Source organism: Bombyx mandarina, chromosome 10 (assembly GCF_030267445.1).
Source record: "Bombyx mandarina strain Sakado chromosome 10, ASM3026744v2".
Lineage (NCBI taxonomy): Eukaryota > Metazoa > Arthropoda > Insecta > Lepidoptera > Bombycidae > Bombyx > Bombyx mandarina.
Window position 1 is genome coordinate 12,666,208 of NC_143217.1, and position 17,812 is coordinate 12,684,019.

A 17,812-nucleotide genomic window follows, 5' to 3' on the forward strand; every position below is an offset into this window, starting at 1 on the left:
TACGCTTCTCTTACATTAATGAAATCTAATGAGAGTTTAGTTGTATAAATAACAGAAGACATATTCCACGCGACAAGTTTACCAAACGCCTATTCAATTATAAACCAAGCCATTTATTTACGCAACTGTCTTTGCATTAATTAGTCGAAATAGCGTAATTTCCGCTTCCCGCCTGATGACGGTAAAAATGGAATGCCGAATGATTTCACTTTGTCATTCTCTTAATTTGTTTCCATTGGTGTACAATGCTCTATTGTTGTGTTGGAACGGCGACCCGGCTGCCCACTGGCTCTCATCGAATCCGTGGGTGGTAATGAAATTAAAAGCCCGCCATTGTTAAGTTCGATTCCACTTAAATTATATAATGAAAGATTAAATTGGTCATCGGCCAAGTTGAAATGCGTGAGCGAAGTTTTTAGGCGGAAATTTATATGCATGAAAATCATTTTAGCCGATTATATATAGCCGATAGTTATGTATCATACTCTGTTCGTGCGTATTATAATTCTGTTTTCGAAAGAACGTATATAAGAGGCTTCAGAGTAAAAGAAAGACTAAACCATCTACCTCAAAAGATCTTGGAGTTTTTTTGTCGCATCGCACGAAAGGTCGAACATAACTTTGAACAACTGATGGTTACTAAATAGGAAGATCAATGGATGAAGACCAAGCTATCGCAGCATAAGCATGTGGTCCGACGAAATCCGTTTCTCAATTCTCGGCACCAAGCTGCATCATGATCATCATGACGTGAAGGACACGACCGATGGCAGTCCAGCCCTAACAATTGCATGTACTACATAAGAACTGGGACCAATGGAAATTGAACAAAACCCTCTCTCTTAGGTCACAAACTTGTGCTACATTCAAATCTGTCGAAATTTTCTAGAAATTTGATTTGTCGAAATTTTTATAAAATTATTATGTCAGCCTCATTGTAAATAAAAGTCGTTGGTTTTATTTATTACTAGCTTTTACGTGCTTCTTCACTCGGCTTAGTGCAGAAAAAAATTTTTACTCCTTGGGCATAGTGCTGTTTTCTAGATGATATTTACTCTGTTTTTTTATATATTTTTTCATGCATGGGTAGACAACCAACCCCACAGCCCACCTGGTGTGTTAAGTGGTTACCGGAGTCCATATACATCTACAACGTTCTAAGGTCGGTCTCAGTATATTTATTGTATTTATATTTCTCTGTATTTCTTACGTGTATGCTAATTTTCATGAGGGTCTATCTAACAAACGAACATTCCAATACAGTAAAGATGGGAAATTAATTACTTGTTTCAATAAATTTTTCAATTGCTTGTTTGATTTCAATTGAAAACTAAGAATTATAACCGGAATCTTAAATAAAGTCATTTTATGTATTCGGAAAAAAAATATCAATATTTGAATAAGATTAAATTTCGAATATTTTTAATTAGTACGATACGTGATTCATTCACACCGATGTTAGTTATTACAAAATCACCGTTCACGCTCGGCCGCCTCTTCAACGCCACATCACTGTTCATTCGGAAGTAAATTGGTCATAATTAATTAAGAATCGAACTGGATCGGCTCGGATCGTTTTACAGTGTCAGTTTTAATTGGAATTTCTATAAGCCGACCAGCGGGATAACCGCCGACCGAACGTGCCACAGTAAAGACTACAATTTTATAATACACTTAATTTTTATTATATCCACATCTGCCCCGTCTTATTAAGCGCGTAGTAACAATTAATATACCTACGAATTAAGGACTGTAAAAGATCGTTATTTTGGTATTAATTAGAAATTGTGTCGATGTTTCTTTTTCTTTTTTTTTTATTTCTTCGGGATTTATTGAAGCACAATTGATTTAAATTTTAACGAAAATTGATTTTAAATTTGGAACGAAGTTCCTTATGGGACGATGCGGAGGGGTACCCTAACCGGGAAAAAACGTCCGTAACGTAAGATTTTTATTAGTTATGCACACAGTGTACGACTTAACTTTGTAATAACGTACAAAATATAACATATTTTTATTATATATTTTTTATAAATCATTGTGAATAAAATAAAGTTGATAACTTTGTAAAGTAGTTTTTTTTATCAATAAAAAAATCATAACAAAAAAATGTATACCCAAATAATCACTTTCTTTATACCTCGAACAGAACTTAAAATTAATATTTTTATAATAAGGAACTTCGTTCCTATCCGGTGTCCCACGACACCACACATCATTTTTTGTTGAATGTTAATGGTTTGGATTATCTTGCTAAAGCGGACTTTTAGGATTATTCACTTTACTATTACCTACAATGCTCACGCACACTACACGCTTAGAGGTTGTCACGTACAGTCAGAAGGAACGGTGCTCTTGGCGGGTTCAAATTCACATAGGCCGCTAGGCGTTTTGAATGTTGTCCTGAATAATAATAGAAAACAGGTGTTGGTGATGTTTTATTTTGTCGATGACGTTAGCGGATAAAATCTCGGATGTTCCAAAGCTATGCAATATTCGATTTAATTTTGAACAGTAATTAGGTTGCATTTTTTTTTTTTTTTTTTTTATTGCTTAGATGTGTGGACGAGCTCACAGCCCACCTGGTGTTAAGTGGCTACTGGAGCCCATAGACATCTACAACGTAAATGCGCCACACACCTTGAGATATAGTTCTAAAGTCTCAATATTGTCACAACGACTGCCCCACCCTTCAAACCGAAACGCATTACTGTTTCACGGCAGAAATAGGCGGGGCGGTGGTACCTACCCGTGCGGACTCAGAAGAGGTCCTACCACCAGTAATTACACAAATTATAATTTTGCGGGTTTGATTTTTATTACACGATGTTATTCCTTCCCCGTGGAAGTCAATCGTGAACATTAGTTAAATACGTATTTCATTACAAAATTGGTGCCCGCCTGCGGGATTCGAACACCGGTGCATCGCTCGATACGAATGCACCGGACGTCTTATCCTTTAGGCCACGACGACTTCAGTTCAGACTTCGACGAATGAAGGCATTCGAATTACGACTGTGCAACACTGAAGATATTTATAGAATTGGCACCACGAAAGGTACTTTTACGATATTCTCGAAGGTTTCCTAATAGAACGGTAGCGAGAAAGCCAAATTGTATAGTATTGTTAATTGCGGAAGCGTGTTGTAATGAGGATCGCACACGCCAATGCGTCGGGAACTGCAAACCGTGGGAACAATAAGCCAACACGATTACTTAATTATTTCTTAAAAGCCTCGTTGCTCTTAAGTAGTTTTTCTAATGTTGAGTCCTGATGTTCAAGTTCAACAACAGGTGTCCATGGACGACTTAAGAGATAACGTCGTATAGTAAAAGTAACAGAGGCAAGTATTATAACATTATAAATACATTAATATACATCAATAGTATAGAGTACATTGGAAATCCCTACGGGTCCCTACGAAGTTCATGCCCGAACATAGTATGAAGAGTAAGACCTCCAGTGCACAATAAAACTGAGTTTTTGAGCTCGATTTGATATCTGAACCCTAAAGTTTTTTAAGTAAATAAATTACAAGCTCGCATTCATATTTTTGGACCTTTTGCTTCTGATTTTGTGATCTGTATAAAAAAAACGAGCTTCTTGTAATTTTTTTTTTATCTTTTTTTTCTACCTAATCTTTGGTAGCCTAAAGGACTATTCTAACTACGCACGGTTTGGTAGGTGAGCTCACGAGGCTCAACCTGAACGAACTTGCTAACATTTGACCCGGCAATGCCAGCCCTTTTTTTAGTAATTATTTGGGTGGACGAGCTCACGGCCCCCATGGTGTGAAGTAGTTACCGGAGCCCATAGACATATACAACGTAAATGCCGCCACCCACCTTGAGATATGAGTTCTAAGGTTTCAGTATAGTTACAACGGCTGCCCAATTCTTCAAACCGAAACGCATTACTGCTTCACGACAGAAATAGGCGGGGCGGTGATACCTACCCGTGTGGACTCACAGGAGGTTCTACCACCAGAATGACTCCATAGTTAAAAAATAGCATCATGTAATGAAAATCAACATCAAAAATTATACTCATATAATTGTATTTGTGCGTACCTATTATCTATTATAGCAAGTGAGTTGTACATACCTGCCTCATGATTTTGCTCAGTGCAAGTGACTGTTTCAAATTATACTCGTAATCATAACAATAATTCCACATGTTTGATTCCATTCGTAACTTCCTGCTTAATGAATGTTATTGATTTGACATCTGTCAAAACCATGACATTGTGTTTCGTTCGACCATGTTGTGTTCACTGATGTATACTAGCATTTAATAATCATTATCACTAGATTTGTTAACGGAATGTATGAAAAACTTTTGTTATATTATTGTAGTTTAGTTATTAGAATCACGCGAGGACGAATCAACCCGAATCGTCCAAAAAAATGTTTTATCTATCTGCCATTAGCCAAGAGGTTTTTTTTATTGCTTAGATGGGTGAACGACCTCACAGCCCACCTGGTGTTAAGTGGTTACTGGAGCCCGTAGACATCTACAACGTAAATGCGCCACCCACCTTGAAATATAAGTTCTAAGATCTCAGTATAGTTACAACAGCTGCCCTACCCTTAAGACCGAAACGCATTACTGCTTCACGGTAGAGATAGGCAGGGATCGGGCAGAGATAGGGAGGTTACTCGGACTTCACCACAACTCGCGAGCGAGCTAACGGGGCTGAGTCTGAAATGACTTGCAAAAACCTAAACAAGAGGAGTGCTTCACTGAATCTACTCTGATTGGAATCCCGATCCGGCGAGAAACGCACTGGGTTGTGTCTGTTATTTAATTCACTGGGTTAAGTTGCTCGTCGCAGAGTTCGACGTGCAACTTCGTTAGGGTTCGACGAGAATTTCAACAAATAATGTTAATTGTCATGAACATATAAAAACCTTAACTATACTGAGATCTTAGAACTCATATGTCAAGGTGGGTGGCGGCATTTACGCTGTAGATGTCTATGGGCTCCTGTAAACAATTAACACCAGGTAGGTTGTGAGCTTGTCCAATCATCTATGCAAAAAAAATATGCTTCCCTTCTAATAAACTCCACTGTTGTCTTGACATTAGATTAAAGTCGCGTATGTAATACTTTTTCGTTAAGCATTACTCAAACAAAAAACTGGAATAAGTGTGAAAGCTGTCAATCGATTCAAATTCGAAATACTCGTAATGTTTCGTAATTAGACCAGAGAACGGGTAATTTGTGAAAGTTATTAGCTGTCGATTTAATGAATGGGCTTTGTAACTGATAACAGGAAATTTGAAGTAGTTTAACTGGAAAAAATATTGTAAATTCTATCTTCTCTTTATCGGCATTTTATGATTTATTGACATGAAAACATTTTCGAAAATATGATACACGCTTCGATATGACTATGTCTAGATCTATCACTAGATTCTGGAGTGCCTATAATGGGTATACCAAAGATATCAGAAACCGTACCTGAAGTCAAATAACAACAAAAGTAATAGTCAATATATAGGTATATCTCTATTATATTTAGATTCGTAATAAAAATTAAATAAAAAATCTTTATGCGAATATATGAAGTTTCTGGGACATCTTATTGTTTACAAATCAAATATAAACAATGTTAGGCTTAATATGGTGTAATGTCGTGCGAAACAGTTTTTGCCGGTGCTTTTAGGTACCTAAGGCACCGGTCACCGTTCTCGTCGAACCTGTCGCTTGCGACGAAGAGTTCGGCGAGTAAACTAACCCTATAGGCAGAGCCCACTGAGTTTCTCGCCGGATCTTCTCAGTGGGTCGCGTTTCCGATCCGATTGTAGATTCTGCGAAGTACTGCTCTTGCTAGGTCTAGTGTTAGTAACGTCCTCAGCCTAGATCCCCGTGAGCTCACCTACTCGCTCTGTTACGCTGACATAGCCTCTAAAGGCTACCAGATAAGGTAGGAAAAAAACAGTTTTTGCCATCGGACGCTGTGCATTACGGACGCGAGTTGTGCACATTATACGGGGCGTTTATCAGCACTTACGGTGACACAGAAATTGGTGACGTCCGGAGTCGCACCACGAACTCCGACCATTATCCAATTCATACCATTTTGTCCTCGCTGCCTGCGAGTTCAATATAACGGGACGTGGAGAGTTTATTTTATTGTTGATCTTTAAGATAATTGAAATTGTGAAAGGGATCGTTTATTTTAACAAACATTTGTTGGTGTCAGTCAATCGGAACGTCAATTTATCGTAAAAGAACATGCTTAAATGTTTTAAAGACGGAATGAAAATTGCTCAAAGCTTTTTTTTTTATTGCTTAGATGGGTGGACGAGCTCACAGCTCACTTGGTGTTAAGTGGTTACTGGAGCCCATAGACATCTACAACGTAAATGCGCCACCCACCCTGAGATATAAGTTCTAGACCTCAGTATAGTTACAACGGCTGCCCTACCCTTCAGACCGAAATACATTACTGCTTCGCGGCAGAAATAGGCAAGGCGGTGGCACCCACCCGCGCGGGCTCACAAGAGGTCCTACCACCAGTAAAAATACAAAGCACCCAAAGGAACATAAATCTAGTAGTAGTAAAATCTATAAACATGTTCATCCAAAAGATTAGTAGGTATTGTTATGATAAGAACTAAGGTTATAATTCCGTCTCAATATCATTTTCTTTTTTTACATATAAAACAAAGAGAAGGACCATATATGTTTTTTAAAAATTTCACTTTCATTTCTATAATCGTCTATACTAATACTAATACTAATAATATTATAATTATAATAATATTATAAAGAGGAAAGATTTGTTTGTTTGTTTGTTTCGAATAGGCTCCGAAACTACTGGACCGATTTGAAAAATTCTTTTTCAATTAGAAGCCGACATTGTCCCTGATGAACATAGGCTACTTTTTTTTTATTTTTTTTTTGGTTTCATGTGTGTTTTAATGTTTCCGAAGCGAAGCGAGGGCGGGTCGCTAGTATTAAATATTTCCGGCGTGATTTGAATTAAATTAATTTTGTAAACCGTTAAGCTGGTTCGGTTCGAAACTCTGACGGTATTAACTGGTTCAGTCGGCATTAATCCGACTGTTCGTGATGCCTTATTGTCACGATTAAATTACTTGTGCTTAATTCGCTTATATCGATAGCATTGTTATTACAAGGTTATTAAAACACGATTTTTGAATCTGACGTTGAATTGACGTTCAAGCTGTGGCAGCGTGTATACAATCGTGGTATACAAACCAGAGCTTGTTGTATCTACTCAGATGAAAGTGCGTGAATATTTTAAGCATTCGTATATGTATTGTTCGAAAAATTCACTTGACATTTTTGAATCACTGTTGTTTGCACTTGTGTGGATGTTTCTGCTATTACTAACTAAGAATAAAAAAGTTAGCCAGCGAATTGAACAACAGATGAATTTCGTATACATACAAAAGAATTTAGCGCAGTAGCAGTGATTACTGTTTATATCAAGGGGTTCCTAGTTAGTATTAAAATGGCATAAAAATTATAAGTAAATATATACTACAGCGTTTATAGGTAATACTAGCCGTCACCAGCAAGTATACTCGCGTGGTGAAGGATAAATGTAGCTTTTTTTTTAAATAATAAAACCATTTCTCCTTGGAATGAGATTTTTTTTTTGGAGAAAAAAGGTAGCCCATGTATGTTACCTAAAACTATCATTTTAGACAATATTGTCGACTCCTTGATTCGTTTCGAGGTAGGCTTTTTGTTTTGATGTGCTGGCCTTTACTGCGACTGTAGACAACAGAAGTATTAGTATTATCTTTCAATTTACAAAATTAAGTTAATCATGAACAGTCTGGTCATCATTTCGCAAATCTTTGTATCGATAATATATTGATGTTAAATTAGGTAATAAACTATATTTTTGCTTTAGTTTATTTCCAGTAATCGTGGAAACCAAAAAAATATGTATTTTAAAACGTAAAGCTGCTAAATTAGTGAAAGACAAAAACAGGCCAGCGATTACATTTGAAGATTCAGCTATAATACATTAAAAGCTACGAAGCTACGAAGCCGTGTGAGGTAATAAACGCGACGCCAAAGCGAATGAATGGGAAATTAAATAACACATAAGAAACGAAAACAAAGCGGTACGTGGATACATATTAATTGCGAGTGCGGTAAAAGAAGACGTTAACGATCGGCCGGCTGCCCAGCGGGATTGGAGCTGTCTCCATTGTAAGATTCTTGAGGTTATACGATATTTGTGTTTTAAACAACGAAAATGTTGAAAAACACTAGCCTACGACCATATTTTCGTATACTTCCGTTAAATGGTAGGTCGATCTGGAATAAATAACAAATTTTAAAAATAATTCTGTACCCGACATTATTATTTACGAAAAACATGACGTAGATGACATGTCATTCGCTTCTAAATTACTGAAGAACATGATCATACGAAATAAGACATAAAAAGTACATCATGGATTGAATTTACAACCTAGGGGGTTATGCCAGCGTAACCGGGCGATTAGGTGAGTTCACGGGGCTCAAACCGGAAGTGTCGCTAACACTGGCCCTAGCAAGAGCAGTGCTTCGCACAATCTACCACCGGATCAGAAACGCGACCCACTGAGAAGATCCGGCGAGAAACTCAGCGGGCTATGTCTATAGGTTAATTCGCTCGACGACCGGTGCTTGTGGTACCTAAAAGTACCGTTAATGGATCGGGAGGATCCGTAATGACGTGTTTTGGGCGACATCGATTATTTATCATTTGGTCTATAGGATCGGGTATGACTACAGTCTGTCTGTGGTAAGACGTATTGTGCATAAGTACGTTCCGGTTTGAAGGTTAAGATGGCCATATTGCCATACCAATAAGATTCAATTTTCTACCGTTAGCTATGTGAACGGCTATATTAAATTAAATTGATCATAAAATCGTGTGTTCTTACTAATGCAATTTCTATGTAATCAAAATTTTTTTTTTTATTATCCTAATTTCTCACTTATGTTTTAGACTTGCAGTATCTGTAGCCAAAAGTATTTGTTGGGTAAGTTAATCAAAATACATACTCGTCGAACAGTATTAATGCATTGTCGGGATAATATTGTTAATGGAAACGTTGCCTAGAAGTGGAATTACCAGTAGAGTTAAAGTTTTCCAGTGAAGATCAATTAGACGTGTACCCAGCGGGATGTTATTTTGATCCGATTTCAATGTTTTAAATTGTCCTATAAATCTTCTTGTTGATACATTTATTTTACATTTCGAAAGAAATTCTCTCATTATTACTAACGCTCATACTACTTATACTAATTTTATATTTATTTGACTCCTCTTAGTTCCAAAAGAGGTCCGGTCCTATCTTATGATTAATTTGGCATGTCTACGGGGATAAGACTACTAGATTAATTTGGACTTTTAATTTATAGTATGAAAGTCATCAGAAAATCGTAACATTTCCTCCGTACACTTTGTTTAACGCTTTTGAAACCTCCAATAGTCGAAAATCGAGAATCCACCTCCCACATTTAAATTTGTAAATTTTTGTTTAAGGACAAATTAAGATATATAATATATCTCCGAGTGAAACAAGTATATTTATGGGCTAAGATCTCTTGGCTAGTCCTTTTTTAACATGAGATAATTGGTATACACTTTGTCTGCTTTATCTCTTATAAGTTATCTTAAGTTGTATGAATATTGTACGCAAACATGGTCGTAAGACACTAAAGGTAGTCTAAATGAAAGGTACAGTGTATAATACGTTCAGTTGGAAATGTGAGTAATATGTCCTTTCAGTATTTTCACAATTCCATAGTCCATTTACAAAACAAAATCGTGTTACACAAACAAGCGTTCGCTCATTCAAGTTCGTTCAGTCGAGAGCCACGTTTTGTTTGTGCTCACAATGAACAACGACACCAGGCAAGATTGATTCAGCTTTTGTCAACGAAGTGTTGTTTTGAAAACGGTGTCGCATTTACCAATATGCAACATCGGCTGTAATTTCAAGCGAAAGTACTCGATACCGTGGTTAGCTTTGGGAATATTGCATTGTTCTAAGTGGAGTCTGATATTGATATTTTTCAAAGTATAAAAGGATACATCTTTAAAGGGATTTCGTCAAAAGCTGGAGATTGAATAATCGTCAACAACCTACCACTGGGTAGTTTTGATACGATTTTTTCTTAAATTAGTCAACGAGCTCACACCTCACACTGTTCGCTGTTTCGCTTCGAGTGGTTTCGATTACTAACTGATTGCATGCCATTTCTGCACCGCTTTTATAGTTGATACGACATCCCTAGAATCGTCGACAACATTCCTCACAAGTCGAGTAACTTCGATGTGTGTTTCTGCTATCTAACAATAGATGGCGTTGTACTCCGCGAGCGTTCTAGATGTTACTAGATCCTACGATAGTCGTTCGGCTATTCGACGATAGATGGCGTTACTCTTACCGGCGTAACGGTAGTTATCGAAACCTATAGATCTCGACGTAAATGCGACCACCTTTAGTCTCAATAATATTGACTGATTGATTGATATGAAACGACTATCTCATCAAGCCACATGTGACTACTTTATGGTAAAAATAGGAAAATTGCTAGTAGTAAGTGCGTATGTAATTTTACAGGAGGAAGCAGTTTGGCTGCGCCTGTGTCATTACTGAGAACTATGAGCGACAGTATTTAGTTATCATCGAGAGAGCCGTCAATATAAAACTGATCAAATCCATTATTACAAATACATTAATGTACTGCCTTGTTGTGTCTAAATGCACAAGGAGCACTTAATTATTATATTGTAGTGTGTTAATGAGGGTATTTGATCTTCTTTTAATAAAAACAATTGCTAAATGCAGGTTGCATAACAACAGACCACACTTAATTATATTTCATCCCATGTCATCTCATCTCATTTCATTTAATTTCACTCCATACTATCATTTTTCATAAAAATAAGAATATACATTGAAATAAGACATGACCTAAAGGTTTTAGTTACCAGGTCATAAAATCCCTTAAAAAAAGTGAACTGACTTGTTACCAAACACATGCGCTTAAGTTCATAGTTCACTTAAAATAATAAAACATAATATAATATATTATATCGATAAATATCTAATCATAATAATACATATCAAACAAGTTCTATATAAAGACACACCATAAACTGAGATATTTATTGTACTTCCACAGCAAGGGTGTCACAGGCGACATATAAATCTACGACTAATGCATTATTAATATCGACGTAAAATAGAATTATTTTTATCGCAAGACGGTAATCTGCTAATGCAACGAGATTTATTCTTGTTATAAAAGTGTATAGGTAAAAAAAATATGATTTTTTTATAAAGAAACTGGGTTGATATACCAAAACAAATATAATGAGAATGCTTAAAAACCAACTTGAAATGGAATTATTTTTCATTAGGTAATATAATATAGCTCGTGTCTCTTTCGATTTTAAGCTATTACCGTAGCCCGATAACACTATCTTAACGAAAGAGCTGCTGAAATTGTATTTATATTTTGCTTTACTTGTTCCGGTGTCCTAATAGTATTAATACTCAAGTTGTATTTCTATCATAATAATTTTTGCAAGGGTCTTGCGTTCGAACTTTTAGCGTAGGGGCAACCGTTATGCTATCTAACTGAAACTCGATCTAATGTTTCGAGGTGGGTGGCGGTATTCAAGTAGTAATATCGAGGGGCCCACTTATCACATGAGCCGGAAGATCGGCCACAAATATAAGTAATAATAAATGATATATCTATATATATTAATAAAATGTATTAATAAATAAATAATGTTAAAATCAAATTTAGTAAATAAACTCGCACGTATATACTACTGCCTATATACAATAGGCCCTACCATCAGTACGTTATATTTCGTGAACCGCACTCTAAAGCTATGGCAGTAGTATCTCCTTTCGTCATAAGAAACCATTAACCCGTTTTTTTTGTGTGTCTATCGACACATATTATGTCAATTGATTTTTGATTCTGCTACAAAAAAAAAATACTAGTAAAATTTTGGATTGAGATGTTTTTTGCGTTATCATAAATCGGCTGCTTTTGTTTTCGTATCCAATACGCCACGTATATCATATTGTTTTTAACTCTTGCCTATATACCCTCTAACTATACTCTCTTAACTATTACATGAGAGTATTATGAAAATGATACTTAGGTTTTTTTCGGACGATTGAAGCCGCATTCTTTGACTAGTCCGACAAAATGTCCCGGTCCTTTGTGAGGAGAGATGTATGAAGTCATTGATTTTACTTAAGCCCAATAAAATTTAATTACCGCACCGGGAAGGGTACGTCGGCTAATCCGTTATTTATTGGTTACAGTCCGGAATCGTGTACTAAAGCCATCGGTATTAAAATATGGACTTGTTTTGCGGAACGCAGGAATCGCTGGCTCGCTTCGAGGTGGCTTGAGATATGACGTAACTTAACAACGGGCGTCAAAGATAATGGGTTTATGTGCTATCAATATTGGATTTTAATATTACAAGAAATGAATGGAGCACACGAAAGTATCACAGTGCCTTCAAGAATTACAATTCGTAGCGTAAAAGGCTTTTTGGTTTAAGCGGCATTTTGATAAATTGACAGGAGAGCCATTTAAAGTTTAAAATTTGAAATAAATATCCTAACAAAAAAAACTTCTTCAACTATTTCAATGTAAGTAAGAGAGAGAGTAAGCTTTTTTTTCCACAGGATAAAATCGCCGGATCCCCACTCGCGCGGCAGGTGGGGTATGTGGGAGTGGAACCTCACTAAAAACTCCTGCCGCTCACAACCGGTGCCCTACCTCGGACCGGGCCGGAGCCCAGTCGGGGCTATTGAGACGGCGGGAGAGAGTAACTTAATTCAAGTTCAATTAAAAACATCGAACAGTTGATGCTAATTACAAAGATTAAATGTCGCATATTAAGCGAAATATCACTTAAACCAAATTGCATTTCAGCCCTCGAATTAAAGACTCATAAGCAGACCTAAGCAATAAATTACAACTCAAACTAATCGCGAGCACAAAGATTAAATCAATAAAAGGTGAGTGAACTAGTATTAATAGAACTCTCATAAAAATTAAACAAAAATGACTAGAGTAATAATAGTACCAATGCTTTTTTTTTATGATTGATAGATTACTGGTGGCCTGGAGGCCTTTCCAGTTTCACCAGGACATGTGGGCGAGCAAAGGCTCAGCCAGCAGGGGTGGGATTTGCTAACAACTGTCCGAGCACCTCCGAAGGAGACCTAACAACTCAAGAACAATTGCTTCGCGAATGAATCTACTACCGGATCGGAATCGCGACCCACTGAGAAGATCCGGCGAGAAACTCAGCGGGCTGATGCATGGGTTAGGTTGTACGTCGACCTCTTTGTCGATTTCGACGAGTACGGTTACCGGGGTTCCTAAGCCTACTCCTAGTGTTAGCGCTGAAGACGTCTAATGCAAAGGTTATTGGATCTGATGGATCCGTAAGGACGTGTCTAGGGCGTCGACGGTGACTGGCTCCTGCATGATCAGGATTCGGAGAGTAGTCAGCGGCGGCAACGATAAGGCGATTATCATGACGCAAAGCCTTATCGAAGTACCGTTCCGACGCTGATTTCATGTATTTCTGGACTGATTCGAGGCCCAGGTCGTCGTGTAGGTCAACGTTCCTCACGAACCACGGAGCTCCAACGGCTAACCTGCAAAAGCGGGATTGTAGGGATTGGAGGGTGTCTATGTGTGTGCGGGCCGCGTGAGCGAACACCACACTCGCATAAGTCATGACGGGTCTTATGCAAGTTTTGTAAAGTGTCACCTTGTTCCGAAGGGACATTTTACTCCGCTTACAGATCATGGGATAGAGCCTGCCGAGAATAAATGCAGCACGATCGCGGACTGTTTTTATATGCGGGCGGAATGTCATGGATGCATCCAGGGTGCACCCAGGTACTTGACCTTCCTGGCTCAGGGTATAGGTTGGCCGAAGAGGGTGATCGGGGAGGTGATATTTCTCCTCCTAATGTGGAAGGAAATAAGCGGTGAGTTTCCCCTTTGAAATAACACTGCTGTGCTTTTCGCTGGGTTGATGTCTATGCGCCATTTTCTGAACCACTGTCCGAGGGTTAACGCTGCGCTCTGGAGCTTACTCGCGATTAGGGACTTTTTTCTACTTGAGTAGTAAACGGTTGTGTCGTCAGCAAATAAGGCTAGCTGGGTCGGCGGCGACCGGGGAATATCGTTAATAAATAAACTAAATAGAATCGGAGAGAGAACGGAGCCTTGCGGGACTCCAGCCGTGAGTGGTCGCGGGGAGGAGCGGGTTCCCTCTACTCGATATCGAAAAGAGCGGTTAGACAGGAAGTCCCGTATGATGAGCACGAGACTGTCCGGTACGACCATGTTGAAAAGTTTGAAAATCAAACCGTTGTGCCAGACTTTGTCGAACGCTTTTGCGACATCGAAGAAGAGGGCTCCCGTGTAGATCGGCTTTGGTCGGTTAAGTCCTACGAGAATGTGCTCCGTGAGGCGGTGCACCTGTTGTACGCATGAGTGATTTGCACGGAACCCGAATTGTTCATCGATGAGAATGCCCTTGGATGAGACGAAGTCTCTGAGGCGTTTGTAGAGCAGACGCTCATACAGTTTGCCTAGAGACATGAGGAGGCTAATCGGGCGATAGCTCGTCGGATGATTTTTGGTTTACCGGGTTTATGTATGCCGATAACGTCCACTTCTTTCCACACCGCGGGAAAGATACAGTTCGCCATAGCGGCATTGAAAATAGATGCCAACATCACGATGAGTTGGACGGGTAGAAGTTTAATAACGCGGTTGGATATACCGTCGGAACCGGGAGCCTTGCGAGGACGTAGGTCTTTGATCAAGTCTTTAACTTCCATCGGGGTAACGGGTGGTAACGCATCCCCGAGGGTGGCAAGGAGGCTCTGCATTCTACCTCACTGTCTACTAATTCTACATGAACAGGGTCCACGGATTGAGTGCTGGGCGTGCACTGGGTTTGCAATGTATCGGCCAGTAGCTCTGCTTTTTCGTCATCATCGAACGCCGCGAGTCGGCCTGAGGGGCCTACGAGGGGGGGGCATAGTTACTACCGTATCCGATTTGAGAGTACGAGCTAAGCGGTAGTAAGACCTTTGGGAGGGCGCGAGTCCTAAGAAATCAGACCATCTGGCATCTCGGACTTCGGCGATGCGAGACTTTACGTCGCGTTGTAGGGCACGCATTCGAATACGATTTTCCGCGGTAGGATACCTGTCGTATGCGCGGATCGACGCGTTCTTAGCTCTAAGGAGTTCCCTAATATCGTCGGGCAAATTGAAGCGGTGAAGAAAGTCCTCCGCTACAACTTGCTTCGATGACCTATTGAATGTCGAGGTGATGTGTGAGGTTACGATGTCTTCAGCGGTATCCTGAGGAGACGGGGTAGAGTCCGGGCTAAGCGGGAGCGATGGTAGATCAGATTCAGCCAGGCTGATGCCCAGCGTGTGCCAATCCACCACAGTCCTCATGACGGGAACGGAATCGGGAGCGCGACCGAGCTTCATGACGACGGGACGGTGGTCTGAATCTAACTCTGAAACTACTTCGATCGAGTGTAAGCGCAGAGTTACGTTTTTTAATAACGCTATGTCGAGTATATCCGGGCGATGCGCGATATTTAGCAGGTTGTGAGTCGGGGTTAGCGGAGCCACGATATCAAACGCGAGATCATCGACTAACGTGTCGAGCCGCCAGCCATTCGGGGTTGTGGTATGAGAGTTCCACCTGATGTGTTTACAATTTAGGTCGCCCGCTAGGATGACAGAGCTGCCCATGCCGAGCAGCGCCTCGATATCATTGCTTAGAACGATCTTATCCGGTGGAAGCTAAACGGACGCGATAACGATCGGCGCGTGTCCCGTCAGTGAGATTCGGCACACTGATGCTTCGATATTAGCGAGCGCGGGAGGATCGAGCGGGACGCAATGCAGGGCTCTTCTATAGTAAATGACGGTACCACCACCACGAGCAGAGAGCCTGTCGTTCCTGACCATATTATAGTTCGCGACTTTAGGGTCACGGCGCGCGGGCTTAAGTAGGGTCTCCTGCACTAAAAAGATATCAATTTGATGGTCACGCAAAAAGTCAGAAACCTGATCACGTTGATTTGCGAGACCGTAAGCGTTAAAAAATCCTATCGTTACGGATAGGGGCTTTATTCTACTTATATACGCCATTGATTACCGGCGGAGCGAGGGGAGGACGTACGTATTTAATGACGCGTATACGTCGGCGTATTCCTGCACAACGGCGATAAAGTGTTGGGCAGTGGAGGCAGCGCGAATGGCGTCACCCAAAGCGTTAACGCGCTCAAAGTTGATCGACTGAAAGAAGTCGATCGCTAAAGCGAGATTGTCGGACGCGGTCGGAGGGCAAGTCGCGTGAGAGGGACGAGTCGCGGGGGCGTGACGAATCGCGGAGGAGGGAGTTGTAGCCGTGTTCGTCTACGGCAGCGGTTTCGCCCAGGCCGAGACACTGGGCGCTGGCGCCGGAACGAACACTGGCTTAGCACAGAGGGTGCCGAGGCTTTGATGTCTGGGCGGGAAGCTCGGAGGCGATTTTGGCGGGCGACGCGGCGATTTATTTTAGGGGCTCGGGGGCAACCACGGTAATTCGCGGGGTGACCCTGTGTTCGACACAGGACGCAGCTAGGCGGTTCCGTCGCGGTTTTTTGGTCGCGAGCGCAGAGTGCCGTGGCGTGATCGCCCGAACACTTAACACATCGGGGGCGCGCGTGACAGTCACAGTACCAATGCTCTAAATGTTTCAATGCTTACGAATGCCGAATCCACAATACGATTGAGTTAATAGATGATGTGTACAATTTTAAACAATGCGAGCAAATTAAGAAATGTTTAATGAGAAATGAAGTATCAAAATTACGATATTAAATTTGTTTTTGTTGATAAAAAATTATAAATTAAAATAAAATGTACACCATTTCAAGAAATACTTTTCACAAATAATCATTCTGTTAAAATAGTAATTGATATTGTAAAATGTCGACAATCGTTTTATCACTGTTTTGAAACTCAATTTATGATTCGGCCTCATAGTTTACTCTTAGTTGGGGAGTTCGATTGACGAAGCCCAGTCAATTGTTCAATAAGATTTGGTAAAGGCTCAAAAGCTTAAGGAAGATGCTAGTGCTACTTAATGAGTAGATTTAGGTGCAATATGCTCAACCTGTATAAAATTGAGAGCGGTGAACTAATTTGTTAAATCTCGGAGGACTTTTATACGCATATATTGTTCATGATCATTCAGGGGGAAGAGGAGGGAAGGGGATCAATTGTGTTACCAATATATGGATAGAAATGTCAAAATAACTCGCATGTCGGTCTGCGGCTGTGTGAGTTACCATTCCTGTGTTACTAAAGTTAACCATGTATTTATAACACCCCAATTAAACTAAGAAGTTTTTTTTTTGTTGCTTAGATGGGTGGATGAGCTCACAGCCCACCTGGTGTAAGTGGTTACTGGAGCCCATAGACATCTACAACGTAAATGCGTCACCCATCTTGAGATATAAGTTCTAAGATCTCAGTATAGTCACAACGGCTGCCCCACCCTTCAAACCGAAACGCATTACTGCTTCACGGCAGGGTGGGCCCCGCGCGGACTCACAAGAGGTTCTACCACCAGTACAAAAGGTCCTACCACGAGTAAGAGAGGTCCTACCACCAGTAAAAGTCAAATTCAATTTAAACATAAATATGAATATTATAACTATGAATACCCAGCATCCAGTA